Source organism: Myotis myotis, unplaced genomic scaffold (assembly GCF_014108235.1).
Source record: "Myotis myotis isolate mMyoMyo1 unplaced genomic scaffold, mMyoMyo1.p scaffold_m19_p_1, whole genome shotgun sequence".
Taxonomy (NCBI): Eukaryota; Metazoa; Chordata; class Mammalia; order Chiroptera; family Vespertilionidae; genus Myotis; species Myotis myotis.
The window spans coordinates 54,113,343-54,129,088 of record NW_023416313.1 but is presented as its reverse complement, the minus strand read 5'-3'; the positions used below and the strand labels follow the sequence as shown (position 1 = coordinate 54,129,088).

General features: G+C 40.5%; 1 pseudogene; it reads right to left on the bottom strand.

Moving 5' to 3' along the window:
- The window catches only part of LOC118676145, a 74,731-nt pseudogene extending 61,870 nt beyond the window's left edge, over positions 1-12,861 (bottom strand).
- Positions 12,862-15,746: the final 2,885 nt, after the last annotated feature.

Genomic DNA, 15,746 nt, shown 5'->3' with positions numbered 1-15,746 from the left:
TCTCCATCTTGCTGGCTCCTCTGTCTCCTTTGTCTTGGCCATCCCTCCAGGCTTGCTTAGAACTCCAAATTCTTCTCACACTTTTAATCAGAAAATGTCAGCACTCTCGAACCCCTTTTCCCAAACTCACCACCCAGGACAATGCCAACCAAGGTGCCTGGCTGAACAAAAGGGCCATCCAGTTTTTTCTTTAACAGAATCCACCCTCCATAGAGGATTAAGTAGAATTTTCCTAAGACCTATTATCTATTTCTTCCATGGAAAAATTAATTCTGTCTAGGGTCTACTGGATGCATAAAGACAGACATAATCTTTTCTTCCTACACCATTTAAAGAACCTTTTGTTGTTTGTTGTTAGGAGATGCTCATTGGAAAAAGTTAAGCAAGATTTCTATAAGGTTTTAAAAGGCAGGTCTGCACCAGTGAACTCCCATTAGTTAACCTCACCAGTCTTTACAACATCTTTGCTGACAGGTTTAGGAAAGATCCAAGTAAATGCAAGCAGAGTTATTTCCCACTCGCCAGCAGAAAGAGTGCTGCGGACGCCAGGTGAGTGGCATTTGCAAGGCCACGCAGGGCATTCTGTGTCATAAATCATATTTTGAGACTGAAACAACAGAAATTGTTTTCAGGCCGGGTTGCTTTCTTGCTATCTTATCTTGTGTGTATCTGACAGCTTTCTGTTTTGCTTGAAATGGAAAGTCATTTCCCAGATGAGAGATTATTTTATTAGTGCTCTTATTTTCTTGGTAAGTGTTCTGAATTTTTTCCTATTAATTTCTACTTTTATGCACAGTGATTCTCAATTGGTGAGAAAATGATGATCTCATAATCTCTTTTCCTTGTACTTGCTGAGTGATTAGCCTCATTTGCTGTGTGAGTTCCACTTCACGGTTATGAAATGATGAGTCTCCCCGACTGTGGCTGAGCATGTCCGCGTGATGGCTTTGACCTTTTCCATGAAAACAAGGGGGATGAAAGGATGCGATGCGTGTGTAAATCATCACTCAAAAGGGGTTATTTTGGCTAACAGCTGGAAAGATATGCTTTGCTAAACACCTAGAAGGTACCAGTGGAATGTTTTGTGTCTTAAACATCCCTGTCCTTAAAGAGAGTTATTTTTAAGCAATGAGAAAAAAAAATTCCCATTTCCCATTAAATACAAATGATAAATTTACATCCTGAACCACAGGCTGTGTGAATAAATGCATTAGAGATTCTCAAGAATGTACAGTTAAATTCGCTTCATCTGCCCTGTGATAGATATTACTTCCACTGCACTTAATTGGGATCATGGACAAATTTAGATTCAGAGCATCTCAATGGCTCCAAGGGATGTATAAATATCGCACCAAATGCATTTAAATGGTATTCTGGAGCTGGCCAAGGGTCTCACTGTAGTAATTTGCAGGTGTGACCGATATTAACTTATAAATTCCCCATGACTGGCCCTTTGTTGATTTCAGGCGTCCCCCCTGTTCGGTAATGATTGCTCAGCAAGGCTATTTTACTTTCCTTCTCTGCAGGCCCTTTATTGCTTTGAGGCAAGTGTGTGTGTGTGTGTGTGTGTGTGTGTGTGTGTGTGTGTGTGCATGTTCTTTATAGTAATGCACTAGACAGTATTTCCCTTTGGAGCATATTCATATGAGCTTGTGGAGCTATTTCATACTTGACATATTTCTCTCTTCACTTGGCTGTGCTTTCAATTCAGGGGGCTTGGACTCTGACTGGATGAGCAACGACAAAACAATAGGGACTGTGTGGAAATACACACATGCTCTGAGGATCTGTATGGCATTGCACTTGGCTACTGAGCCTGTGATATGATTTTTAGTAATTGTCAAAATTACTGGGGTTGAAGTCCAGCATACTAACCCCAATGTATTACTGGGAAGGAGCTGATCAATGGACATATGGGTGAAAGTGACTACTTTCTAAAATTCGTTTTCTTTTTCATTCTTGAAAATAAGAGTCTCATTCCCTAACGTTAGAACATAATCTTTCTATTATTTGCCCCTTTATTTTCTAGCACTAAAGTTTTGAACGATATTGCATACAGTTGAATTTTTCACTGGTTAGTGTTTGACTCATTTTAGGGACTTGAAAAAATAAATTGTGCTACAATCATGTCAGAGTGTTCCAGGCAGAACTGCTTGGTTTGTGTTATTGGGAATCATTGTCCTCAGCTAGCATCACTCTGTTTAAATGAAAATCTTTAGGGTATTTCTCACAATTTTAGTTAGATTTGTACCATTTTTTCATTAATTCATTCAAAATATATTCATTTATAACCAACTTTATCTTTCTCAGCTTTGTTGAGGGATGATCGACAAAAATGATATGTATCTAGGTTGTAAGAGTGATTTTTAAATACTTTTACTTTGTGAAATGGTTGCCACAATCAAGTTAACATATCTGTCACCTCACACAGTAACATTTTAAAACCTCCTTTGAACCATTTTGGTAGTAAAACGAATTAGCAGTAGAAGAGGCACCTATGTGGTTCTGTACATGTGTGTGTATTGTTTTTGTTAATAATGAAGAGGAAAGACACTTATAACATTCAATATCATCGATGAGCATTAAGATGGCCATAAAACCTACATTAATGCAATGAGCATTAAGATAAGGATAAAACTTCTAATAATAATAATGGCCATTATGTAGCAACAGTGGTTAATATTGAGAACTTATTATATGACAGTCATGTTCTCATAATCTCTTTTATTATGTGTGTATGAACTTATTTAATCTTCATGACAATCCTATGAGGTAGACTTTCATTATCCCAACTTTGAAAATGAGAAACCAGAGGACAGAGAGGTTAATTAACTTGTCTGTGATCACACCCCAGGAAGCCGAAGAACAGAGGTTTGAACCTAGGTGGAATTGCCAGATTTAGGGGGAAATTCACACACACACACACACACACACACACACACACACACACGCTATATTCATGCAATACTTGCCTTCTTTTTGCCATATTTGGGACATACTTACACTCAAAAAATTTGGAGCCCATGCTTTCGACCTTTCTGCTAATTCTATCTAAAACCCAGATTTCATTGACTTTGCAAGTCTTAGGCCAATTCTTTTCTATATCTACCCAAGGTTGTATTGTTCATGACAGGTTTCCTTTCTAGAGGTAGGACTTACTATATATGATAGTGAGACTATGCAAGTTAGCAAATATGTACTTTTAGTTTACTCCATGTTCAGCATTGTGCCAAAGAATAATCAGAGATGGTTTTGCCCATAAAAGAGCATATAACCCAGTGGATGAGATGGAAATGTAAAAGGCTAATTCCATTAAAGTAGAATAATAGCTTTGTTGGACTAGGAGCTGCTAATTCTCCCCAGGAAATAATAGAGTAGGGAGCATTTGCATTGGTCCTTTCATTACGGAAAGGAACTATGGGTAGGAACAAAAAAAATGTGAGAAAAGACAAAGATATGTGCATGGTGGAGTAATTTTTTTAATGTAAGGTACATGCGCTCTGTGTAATAGTGGGTGATGAGCATTGGAGAATGGGATATGGATATGACCTCAAGGACTTCACCGCTATACTCAGAAACTTTATCCTAGATGATTGGGAGCCATTGGAGATTATAAAACAGAGAAGTGACAAGAGCAGAGGTCCTTGAGGGCTCCCAGGGTCTGCAAGAAGGTGTGGCCTAGCATGGCACTGGGCAAATTAACTAAATGCTTAATCCAGTGCCAGCTGAGTCTTGATCATACTACTTAGGTTGTAAATTTTATTTTGTTAGAGGTGAAATAAAATCAGAGAAGATATTAAAAGCAAATGGAAGGTAATTCAGGAATGTATATTTTAGGTTATTATAAATCAGGGGAAGGAAAACAAGTGGCATGAGCCTCGGTAAGAAAAGAAATGTCTGGATTTATCAATAAAATAAAGTTATTGTATGAAAAATAAACATCCATTCATTCCATCACATGATATTAGAATATGCAGATGGTTATATAATGTAGGCATTGAGTAGGAAATAAATATATGTGAAACATTTTGCAAACTATGCCATCCTATATAAATGGAAGTTATAACAGTAATCCTACTTTTTAATATTATACCATTATTAGGATTCTTTGTCTAGTCCTGTTTTCCAACTTTAATCCTTTTAAGTGAAAATATGAGGGCCATTTTTTGATCAAGATGGCTTAAACTTAATCTCATTTGCTTCAAGGATTTTATTATATCCTAAGTTACCTTGCAACCTCAGGCTTCTGTAAAATGTAGGACATATAATGTTTTAGCTCTTGAAAGGAACTCTGAAATATGTTCTTTTTAAAAAAAAACATTTTATTGTTTGTTTTTTTACAGAGAGGAAGGGAGAGGGATAGAGAGTTAGAAACATCGATGAGCTCCTTCTTGCACACCCCCCACTGGGGACGTGCCTGCAACCAAGGTATGTGCCCTTGACCGGAATCGAACTTGGGACCCTTGAGTCCACAGGCCGATGCTCTATCCACTGAACCAAACCGGTTAGGGCTGAAATATGTTCTTAACATCACATTTTGATAATGATGATGATAATTTTTGAATGTTCTGGATAAGGGGATCTGAAAGCATTGTGAATAAAATAAGCAACAGACAGTCTGACAAAGGCAGAGAAGGTCAAGTAAAAATGATCCACCTGGCATCTTAAATGCACGTCGGCCTCAGAGGCACACAGTGTCCGTGCCTATACATGTTCTTAATGGAGCTTCATTCCACACCACCTGGTGGGAAAAACAATACAAGCTCTGGTCCCAGAGCTAGTGTGCATGAAACTGGACTCTAATCCAGCTCTCCTAGCTTCCGCTTTTATGATAGGTTGCCCCAGCTTTCACTCTGGAATTCTACAAAGCTAATGGCATGTTGAGGGAGAATGAAGCCAAGAGCCTAGGGCACTCTGCAGTCAGTCTCTCAACATTGTGTGACTTGCTGCTGGTGGGAAAGAGTTCATTTGGAAGCAAAGCCACCATAAGGTTATATTCATCTGAGAGCCATGTAGTTGGAATCCAACCCAGTGTAATGGACAGATCCATCAGGCGTCCTGTCTGGACCTCAGAGCAAAGGATAGATGCTGAATTCAGAGAATAAAGGCTAACTTACATCTAGTGTCTCTCTCTCCTTAGCTTGTTTTCTTGATAACTTTTGCCATTAATTTGGCTACATTTGTATTTAATTAATTGGCCCTTACTACTTGAAAATGCTTCAAATGGTCAAACTTTATTTTGTCCTCTTTGGAAATATTTGGTAAACAAACAGAGCTCCAAGACCCAAATGAATAATAATGCTCAGTTGTAAAATCTAATGCAGTGAAACTAACAATTATAGCAGCACTACCATCCAACTTAAGTAAATCAATAGCTTCCTAGTTGCATTTGTTCTTGAGAATCATTGTGGCAGCGGTAAATGTATGGCTGCAAAGTTGAACTGTGAAGAATTAATTCCAGTGGCTCCAGTTGCCCAGCTGGAGTAGGGAAGGATGCTCTGGTGCACTTTTTATGGTTAATGCAAATTAGCAGATAGTTGTGGGAATAAAGTTCTCTTCTTGATCTATGGCAGGAGATAGCTAGTCTGCAAGAGTTCATTTCAGACTGTAATTAGTTTATTCATTAAGGTTGGGGAATTCAATGACACAGCTGCATGAGGTACCATTGAAAGCTACCTGAACATATGGCAGAAGGATAATGCAAATTTAGTTCCTGAAAGAAAAAGGCAAAATGGTACAGCTCTGTGCTTTTATTTCATATCATGCAGTGATTTCCTGAAGGGGGGTGGTAAGTTGATTACACTCCAAACCTTCTAATATACATTGATTTTAGATGTGGGGGAGGGGTATTTATTTTCCTTGAATGTTACTTATAGTACATATAATTGTATATAACACATCCCCATACACACTCCTAGACATCTAAATACAAGCACAAAAGACTGAATGCTGTTATTTGGTTCCTAGGAAGAAAGACTAACACCTATATCTATTCATAATGCTTCTGTCTCCCCCCTATGTTTTTTAGAGTTAATTATTAACACAACATGGTTTTAAGTCTGATTAGAGGCATATATACAGAGGAGAAAAAAAACTATTGGTTATATATGACTTCTCTAAGACTTATGGATATTTAAACATAGATGTAAAATTCAACCCGGCTTGTGAAATGCAAGCACTTGAATAGAAAGAAGAGAGTCTCTTAAATTTGTTTTTTTGTACTAACAAAATAATCTGACTTCAGAATAGCCATAGTTAAGTAAGGTTTAAAAATCCATATAGTACTTGACTTACAAAAAACAAGGCCTGTAATTAAAGTGAGTTATAGAAAGAATCAAATATGTATTGTTAGGAAGGAAGCCCAGTAGGTTGAAAAAAATTGATTGGAGCAAAGTAAACCTTGATTTGAACCATTACACCAGACCTTCCTTTTGTCTCTCTTCCTATGTCCCCTATAGACATTCTAAGTGGAAATGTTATTTAAGTCAAAGCATTCAACCGAGGAAACAAAGCGGTGTGGAATGGCAGCAGATCCCTGATATTTTGTTCTTTGTAATTGATTTACTCTGTAATTAGTGCCAAAAGCTATTATTGACTACATCATGTGCTCATAATACTATGGTCTCTCCTTGTGACTCTCAATCCAAATTGATGGATAACACAGATGAAACAAAACTCTTCTGCCAAAACTAAGATGTTGAATTATGAAGGAACTCACAGGAATGCACAATGAGATGATGCTAGTGATTATTCCAGGGTGCCCGATTATAAGGAGGCTTTACATCCTATTTTGTGGTTTTTATGTATCATGTAAATTTTGTTAAAATGTGTGTGTGTGTGTGTGTGTGTGTGTGTGTGTGTGTGTGTGTTACTTTCATAATAATCCAGAGCCTTTTCAGGAATGTAAATTTGCTTCTGTGCAGAATCTAATAACTGTGGCTGTGGCTCTGAATGAGAGGTGGTGTGGGAGGCAGGTGAATGGGCAGGAAGGGATGACCACAGCTGTCAGTGGTAGGTTAGAGATCAGAGTGAGGATGGGCTCTGAAATTAATGTCTGTCAGAGCAAACCAGCATAAATTCAGCCAACTAATGGGTTGAACTAATAAACATATGAAGAATCAAGAGATGATAAAATCAAAGTGTCAGGCCAGTAGCATAATTCAGGATCTAGTCTGATGATGGTCAATGAGAGCTGACTTGAAATGAATCAGGGGTCTGAGGGAATCAGGGAACCCTCCTAGGTAAGGCAGCTTTCTACCTCATCCCCTCAAACTTTCACACCTTTAGATAGAACAATGCCCATGACAGAGAGAAACCTACACAAATGGACATACGAAAAGGCAAATAAAAGCACCTGGGTGGGGAAAGGAGTACAGGACTTGACCCCAATTGCACTTGTAGTCCCCGGTGTCATGAATGCATTACCATGGAGAATCACGAGACATTTCTCTGACAGTCAAGGCACAATTCTGTCTTTTTTTTTTCTCTTTTTCCTACAGGAGGGAAAAGCAGTAGCCTTCTGTGCCTCCTGGGCTCACACTAATTAGCTGGGTTGTGCAGTGTGTTTAGAGTCTGAACTGTTCTGATTTTGTGTTGGGGGATGGTGAAGCTGTTCATCCCCAGAAAATGTGTTTGCTGATTATCTATTGACTGATTCCTAATTACTCAACCCTTTATTGATGTTTTGTGTATGAAGAAGGGATAAAAGTTACAATTTTTGAGAATTTTATAGGCCTTTTGAGGAGACAAGGGATACAAGCATTCATTCATTTTTACATTCATTCACTCATTAACTATGCTAGATGCCACATCTCTAACCATAAATGAGGTAGAAATATCATTACCTTCATGGAGATGACAGTCGGATAAATGGCTTAAATGATGCAAATCTTCTATTCTTTGTTGTTGTTAATCCTCACCCAAGGATATTTTTTTCCCTCCCTCCTTCCTTCTTTCCTTCCTTTCTTCCTTCCTTCCTTCCTTCCTTCCTTCCTTCCTTCCTTCCTTCCTTCCTTCCTTCCTTCCTTCCTTCCTTCCTTCCTTTTTTTTCAGAGAGAGTTGAAGGGGAAGAGGGAAGGGACGGAGAGACACAGAGAGAAATATTGATGTGAGAGGGAGACACATTGATTGGTTGCCTCCTGCATGCCCTGATATGGATTGAACCTACAACCCAGGTACATTCCCGTGACCAGGAATTGAACCTGCAACCCTTCAGCATGCAGGCCAAGGCTCTAACTACGGAGCAATACCAGCCAGGGCTTCTCTTCTTGACTGCTCCAAATGCCCTCCCTGCCTTCTGGCTTAAATCACCTTTTATTTTGCAAATGTAGACTAGAATAAAATTAAATAAGGCCTTGTAGTGTTAAAGCTTTGTTAATTTTATAGGATGGTTTCAGCACATTTACTAGAGTCTGGTGAAGAATTGTGATAATTAAAATTCAGCTATCCTAATTAAAACAAGTGAACAAAGTCTGTTTAATGTCCTCTTCCTCACAATTTTTAATTTCCTCTTTGCTTACTCCTGACTTTGCAGAATTCTGCAATCCTCACTGGGGTTTTCCTGTCATTAGAGAAATTTATGAAGTTAGGCTGTTTAGGACACCTGGAGGAATTCTATAACAGTAATATCTAAATAAATTTAGGTTCCTTTTGGTTAACTCATTTACATCAATGAATTTAAACCAAAATGTATTCTGAAAGTCAACCTTTCATAAGAAATTCTGACCAGTGTTTATTGCTTTAATATGCAGACGTGAAAACCAAGTCCCCATATACTTCGGCAAGTTCCTTAGGAATTAAAAGCTGTATTTGTGAGAGTCAGTCAGAAAAATAAAACCTGCATAGTTGTTTCTTTCTCGCTTTCTCCCTTCCTCTCTCTCTGTAAAATCAATCAATCAATAAAAAAACACAAGAAATTAAAAAAAAACCTGCATAGAAAATAGGAAGAAGAAAATTATACAAAATACTAATAGGGGTTCTCTCTGAGTATGGAGCTCAAAAGGTTTTTTATTTGTTTACATTTTACTAAATTTCAAATTTAGCATATAAGATGTTATAAGAACCTAAATACTACAAGTGCTAAATGCCCTCATGGGTTGAGATTTCTTCCATAGATAAGACTTTTCTTTCAAAGGCAGGTCCCATCTACCTCTAAAACAGTGGTTCTCAACCTGTGGGTCGCGCCCCCTTTGGGGGTCGAACGACCCTTTCACAGGGGTTGCCTAAGACCATCGGAAAACACATATAATTACATATTGTTTTTGTGATTAATCACTATGCTTTATTTATGTTCAATTTGTAACAATGAAAATACATCCTGCATATCAGATATTTACATTCTGATTTATAACAGTAGCAAACTTACAGTGATGAAGTAGCAACGAAAATAATTTTGTGGTTGGGGGTCCCCACAACATGAGGAACTGTATTAAAGGGTCGCAGCATTAGGAAGGTTGAGAACCACTGCTCTAAAACAATCCATTCACTTTTAATATGGAGGTATCCTTTGGTTCCTTTTGTTTGATAAGTTGATGTTTCATTTATTTCCTTAGAACACTAACTCATCAGGTCTTTTCTGAGTTCATTTGATCCAATGGAGAGCTGAGCTTCACCTTTTTAACTTAATCCAGTTTAAAAAATATAGTGCTTCCCCGTGATATAGTGTAATATAAATCTATATATATGAAAGAGTAATATGCTAATTAGACTGGACATCCTTCTGAATGTCCTTCCGGACAACCTTCTGGACAAAGCCGGGGCTGCAAGGGAAGCCCAGGTCCTGGGTGTCAGAGGGAAGCTGGTGCCGGCAGCCGGGGGTAGGAAGGCCTACTCTTGCATGAATTAGGTCTCTAGTATAATAATAATCTATACTAATAAAAGGGTAATATGCTAATTAGACCGGGAGACCTTCTGGATGTCCTCCCGGACAAAGCCATGGTGTCAGGGCCCAGGCAAAGGTGGTTAGGGGCAATCAGGCCAGCAGGGGGGGCAGTTGGGGGCAATCAGGTCTGCGAGGGGGGGCAGTTGAGAGCAATCAGGCCAGTGGAGGGGGGAAATTGGGGGGTCAATCAGGCCAGCAGGGGGGCAGTTGGGTATGAGCAGGTCGGCAGCGGGGGGCAGTTGGGGGTGATCAGGCCAGCAGTGGGGGCAGCTGGGGCAATCAGGCCAGTGTGGGAGCAGTTGGGGATGATCAGGCAGGAATGCAAGTGAGTGGTTAGGAGCCAGCAGTCCCATATTGCGAGAGGGATGTCTGCCGGTTGAGAAAGGTTGATTTTCCTATAAAATAAGTAGTCAGGGATATGATAACTTACATGAGGATTACCCACCCTAGGCAGTCAGTTGGACATCCCCCAAGGGGTCCCAGATTGGAGAGGGTGCAGGCCGGGCTGATGGATACTCCCCTCCCCCAAGCACGAATTTTGTGCACTGGGCCACTAGTTATCTATATAAAAGCCTAAGCTGGTTGACCAGTCACTATGACGCACACTGACCAACAGGGGGCAGACACTCAATGCAGGAGCTGCCCCTGGTGGTCAGTGTGCTTCCACAGGAGTGCTGCTCAGCTGACTGACCTGTCCACACGGCCCACCAGCCCTGTGGCAGCCACTCACTCTCTCAGTAGTCCTGCAGGTCCAATCTCCTGAGATCGGGCTAGGCACCGATGGACCAGCTCTGCTGACACGATCTCGACAGCACCACCGGCCTTGGGCACTGCAGATGCTTCCCCTACCAAGATGCAAGGAAGAAACAATATAAAAGTGGCCACCAGGTGGTTCTCGACAACCAGTGCAAATGTCAGCCGGACGGATCTGGCAAGCAGAGGGCTGATCGGGTCCTGGTCCCGCCCCCCCGCCGCCCCCCCCCCCCCCTTAGGATGGGCACCAGACACAGGGCTCAGGGCTGGTGAGTACAGCTGCACTGGCTGAGCCTCTTCCGATTAAGACTGACTGGGCATGAGCCTGCCGCAGGCGCAGTAGGGCTGAGATGAGTGGGAGCGGCAGGCAGAAGTGGCAGGAGGCACTGGACTGCCAGTTTCGGCTCACCCCCGCAGGCCACGCTGAGGGACCCCCACCGTGCACTAATTTGTGCACTGGCCCTCTAGTAATAATAATAATAATAATAATAATAATAATAACAACAACAACAACAACAACAAATAGTGCCTTTATAAAGTGTGTGTGTGGGGGCATTGAGGGAAATCGAATTTCTACCTGTGAATGTAATTTCCAACCTCATTCCTCATCCAAGAATGGGAGAAAGTTGGTAAGTGGTTCCAAATGAAATGAGAGAAAGTTGAGTCTGGCTTCATGAGTGTGGGATGAAGTTTCCGGCCGTGAGTTTTGTACCCGATAAGGGTATAGGCTTTAGAATCCAAGAGCTGGTTTCAGTTCTTAACTCTGCCATTGGATAGCTCTGTGACTTTTGAAAAATTATTTAACCTCTCTCAGTTTCCTAATTTGTACAATGTGGGAGGTAATTTCTACCTTTCAAAGTTGCTTTGGGCAGGTAATGTGCATAAAATGTTTGCCATCATGCTTGGCACATGTAGCTACTGTTGGAGCAGGTAAAGACTGCCTAGGGTGGGTAATCCTCATGTAAGTTATCATATCCCTGACTACTCATTTTATAGGAAAATCAACCTTTCTCAAGAACAACTGTCAACTCTGACAGGAGGTTATGAACTTTGGTAATACAGGAAGTATTACAAAGCACGATTGGGGCTGAGAATCTTGTTAATGACACTGAGCGGCTCTGCAAGCAAGGAATGAGGGCGGTTTCCCACACACCAATTAACTTCACCCCTCATTAGTAATGTGTGCTTGCAAACATTATTCCTTTTGCTTTATCTTATCTCACTAGGATGCCATCCAAGAAAACACTTAAGTAAAAATCCAGTTGTCACGTCTGGCTGTTAGCAGACCAAGTGTAGGGTAAACACCATTAAGGTTAAATGCATTACACTAACCTCAGTTGAATGAGCCACAAGAAGGCCAAGAACCACTCTCTCCAAGCCCAGGAACAGCCAGTTTTGAATGATAAAATGGAACCTTGTAAACTTAGACTGGTTTAATCAGGGGTGTTGGGCGTGTGTTCTTACCTGAAATCACAAGAGAAAAACGGTTGAACACTGTTCCTTCATTTGGGGCCTGTTCATTACCTATAATTATTCTCCCTATTTGAGATTACAGTTGAGGGTAGTTTACTTCCTTTTCTTCCTCCTTTTCCTTTTTCATTCTCATCACTGAGGATCTATTATGACCAAAAAATTAAGCTTAACTTTTTAAAGTTAATCCTTACCTGAGGATATTTTTCTATTGCTTTTTTAGAGAGTGGGAGGGAGCGGGAGAGACAGGTAAAAACATCGATGTGCAAGAGACACATCAGTTGGTTGCCTCCCACATGCACCCTGACCAGGGCCAGGGATCGAGCCTGCAGCCAATGTACGTGCCCTTAACCAGAACTGAACCTGGGACCCTTCAGTCTGCACGTTGACGCTCTATCCGCTGAGCCAAACCAACTAGGGCTAAGCTTAATTTTAAGAGAGCCAGAAGTAAGGACAGAATTGCTGCCCTCCATAGCTGTCTGGGCAGGTTAGATACATATAGAAGAGACAGCGTAGCCATAGTAGAAGGTAGTTTTTGATGATGAATGCTAGATGAATGTCTGAATAAAACATTCTGTACTGACAGTTTAGTAAAAGTAGAAATTGAGCCTTTAGTTCCCTCCAACCCTAATAGGTGTTAAACACTTTATTTACCTTCAGTTTTCCCAGATCACAACTGGGCTGCTGCCCTGATCTACCTTTTCTATGGGCAGTAAAATTCCGAAGTTGTCATCTGGAATTTGGGAGCCACGCTCCATTTACGCTAATGAGTGACTTATGGTTAAATCTTCATGGATCAGGCTGAACATGTCCCTGTAGGTATTGGTTCACATTTCATTTTTGTGGGGATCACACCAGCCTGCACTAAAATTTCTTGCACCATTTAACCTGTAAGGGTGCCCAACAAACCTATGATTTATGGTTTAGAAGGTATTCAGCTTAATCCAGGCTATTATTGAAAATTTCCTGGTTTCTTGGCCACAGTTTCACATTCAGGTCAAATACAATTATAAATTTCCAGGCCCTCAATGTTTCCTGTAGGACTTGGGTCAAGATACTTTATATGTGGAATAATATGACCTTAAAATGGCTGTTCTAATAATAATGGAATCATGTAAATTTACTTCTGAAAGCTAGAAGTTTAAGTTAAATATCCATGACAACTGAGTTGCCAGAATGTATATTTTTATCATTGTAATGATTTATAAAATAACCTTCAGATTCACAGGCATGTGGGTGAGCAGTTTTTAAAATACTGTCATGAAAAACCCAAGGGACCAAAAAAAACCACATTTCTATTTTCTATATAACTCTGAATAGTTGTTTATATAAATTGTGTCTACTTTGATTGCAAATGTCAGGAAACATTGTCTAGGTGTATAATTCAAGGTTAATAAGAAGGAGTTCCGTTGTATGATTTAGTCATGAGCCACAGCTTGAGGCCTCATGAGTCCACCACTAATGAGTCTCCTTCAGATTTTCCTCTAATGCTACAAGGTTCTGAACCTCTGAACTGCTCTGTGTGTGTGTGTGTGTGTGTGTGTGTGTGTGTGAGAGAGAGAGAGAGAGAGAGAGAGAGAGAGAGAGAGAGAGAGAGAGAGATTCTTCGTGCCTGTGTGTTTGCCCTTTTGTTTGGGGAACTGATCCTTGCCAGCATGTTCCTAACAAATCGAATCCCTGTTGCAGTCTGGCTGCTAGATTGAGAGCCATTAATAATTGGCAATTTGTAGCTGTCATAATGATGCTGGGGATTTTCCAGATGGCCTTTCCCTTTCTCTTGAGAAGAGCAAAGACATATACTTATTCTCTTTGATGGGGTTTTAATCATGCAGACATTGGCCATGCCCCTTGACCCACAGTAGGGAAGGGACTTGGTTGGCTCATTTCTGGTCTGGGGACAGACCTGCCTTGTTTTCTAGGACAGGTTCCCATGCTTTCTGATAAAGGGACAAGGCTTCAGGTGGGTAAGAGTAGGGTGTATTAGGATGGAGGTGGTAGAAGTATTGGGGTGTTGCAAGTGTACATTTGAAAAGAAAAAAATAAAGAAATGCCATATATATATTTTTTAATTTTATTTTTATTGTTTTCAGAGAGGAAGGGAGAGGGAGAGATAGAAACATCAGTGATGAGAAAGAATCATCGAGTGGCTGCCTCCTGCATGTCCCTTACCAGGCCGGGATAGAGCCCACAACCTGAGCATGTGCCCTGACCTGGAATCCAACCATGACCTCCTTGTTCATAGGTTGATGCTCAACCACTGAGCCACACCTGCCGGGCCATTTTAAGTTTCAGAATAACTAAACTGGTTGTTAAGGGAACAAAAAGTCAGAAGATGAGAGTATTATGTTTCCTTTGGGCCTAATCACTGCCTAGACAATGCAAGTTTAAATTAGGAACAAAATGGTAGTTTCATAGCATATAATTTTCTCACCTCTAACTTTGTTCCCCTTCTTGTGCCACTACACCATACACCCAAGAGAAAAAACAAAGGAATTTTCTGTAAAGTTTTATAGTTAATGTTATCTGAGCAGTGTTATGTTGTAGAATGGGGATAGTGGTAGCTGGGATATGTCTCCTGCAGAACAAATGAATGTTCCAGCATCGAGCTTCTTTCTCCCTCATAGTGCTTGTAGTTGGGCTGCCCTTTGACTAAAGTCCTGTTCCCCATGCTTCACAGAAATCTCTGTATAAACACGACCTTCTTATATACTTTCCTTGACCTGCTCAACTGAACTAGGTTGTTCCCGCCCTGCCCCGCTATATCCTGAGTCTGTCTCCTCACTCTGCTCTCTTCTTCCTCTTGGCACCCATTATCCCTGGGTATCTGAGTAATGTCTGCCTGTCTCATCAGAAAGTAAGCTCCAGGAGGGCAGGGGCTGTGTCTCTGACTGCTATACCCTCAGGGTCAGCATTGGGTGGAGATTCAAAACATACTTATTGAATTAATGTCTTCCTTTCTCACCTTTGGCTCTGCGTATAGAACCCGAGCCTCTATAAATGCAGAGCTCTTCTATGCTTGCTGCATATCGTAGATGCTATATTCCAAGAGATGCAATATTTTTTCAGATTTCTGAAATAAGGATACATATTAAAAATATATATTTAACTAGGTAATGGTTACTACCCATCAAAGCTGCTACTAATTTAATGTATATTTATTTGTAAGTTTGTACATGTACCACTGTCAAGTTAAATGCCAAAGACTGGAGAAACTAAATTTCTTTTTTGGGATCATCATAAACACAAATAAAAATAAACAAAACTTAAAAATTAAAAAATAGAAGTTATAAAATGTCTTTGTACATCCTACCAGATCATTCTGTGTGTGCACACACCCCTCAGTGGGGATTACTGTTCTAGAGCAGTGCTTTCCTGAGCAGCTGACCCCCTGGAGCTGGTTAACGGGAAGGCTCTGATTTGGTAGGTCTGTGAGGGCTTGGGATTCTGCATTTCTAACCAGCTCCCAGGCGGTGCCAATGGAATTGGTTTGTGAACCATACTTTGCTTAGCTGTCAGGCATCTTGCTGCCCAAATATTCATAAACCACAGAGATTTAGATGCTCAGATTAAACAGAGTGATGTGGCATTTCTATTTTTTGGGAATAATTGTCTTCTGTCTCATGGTTTGCTATTTCCAGGTGGA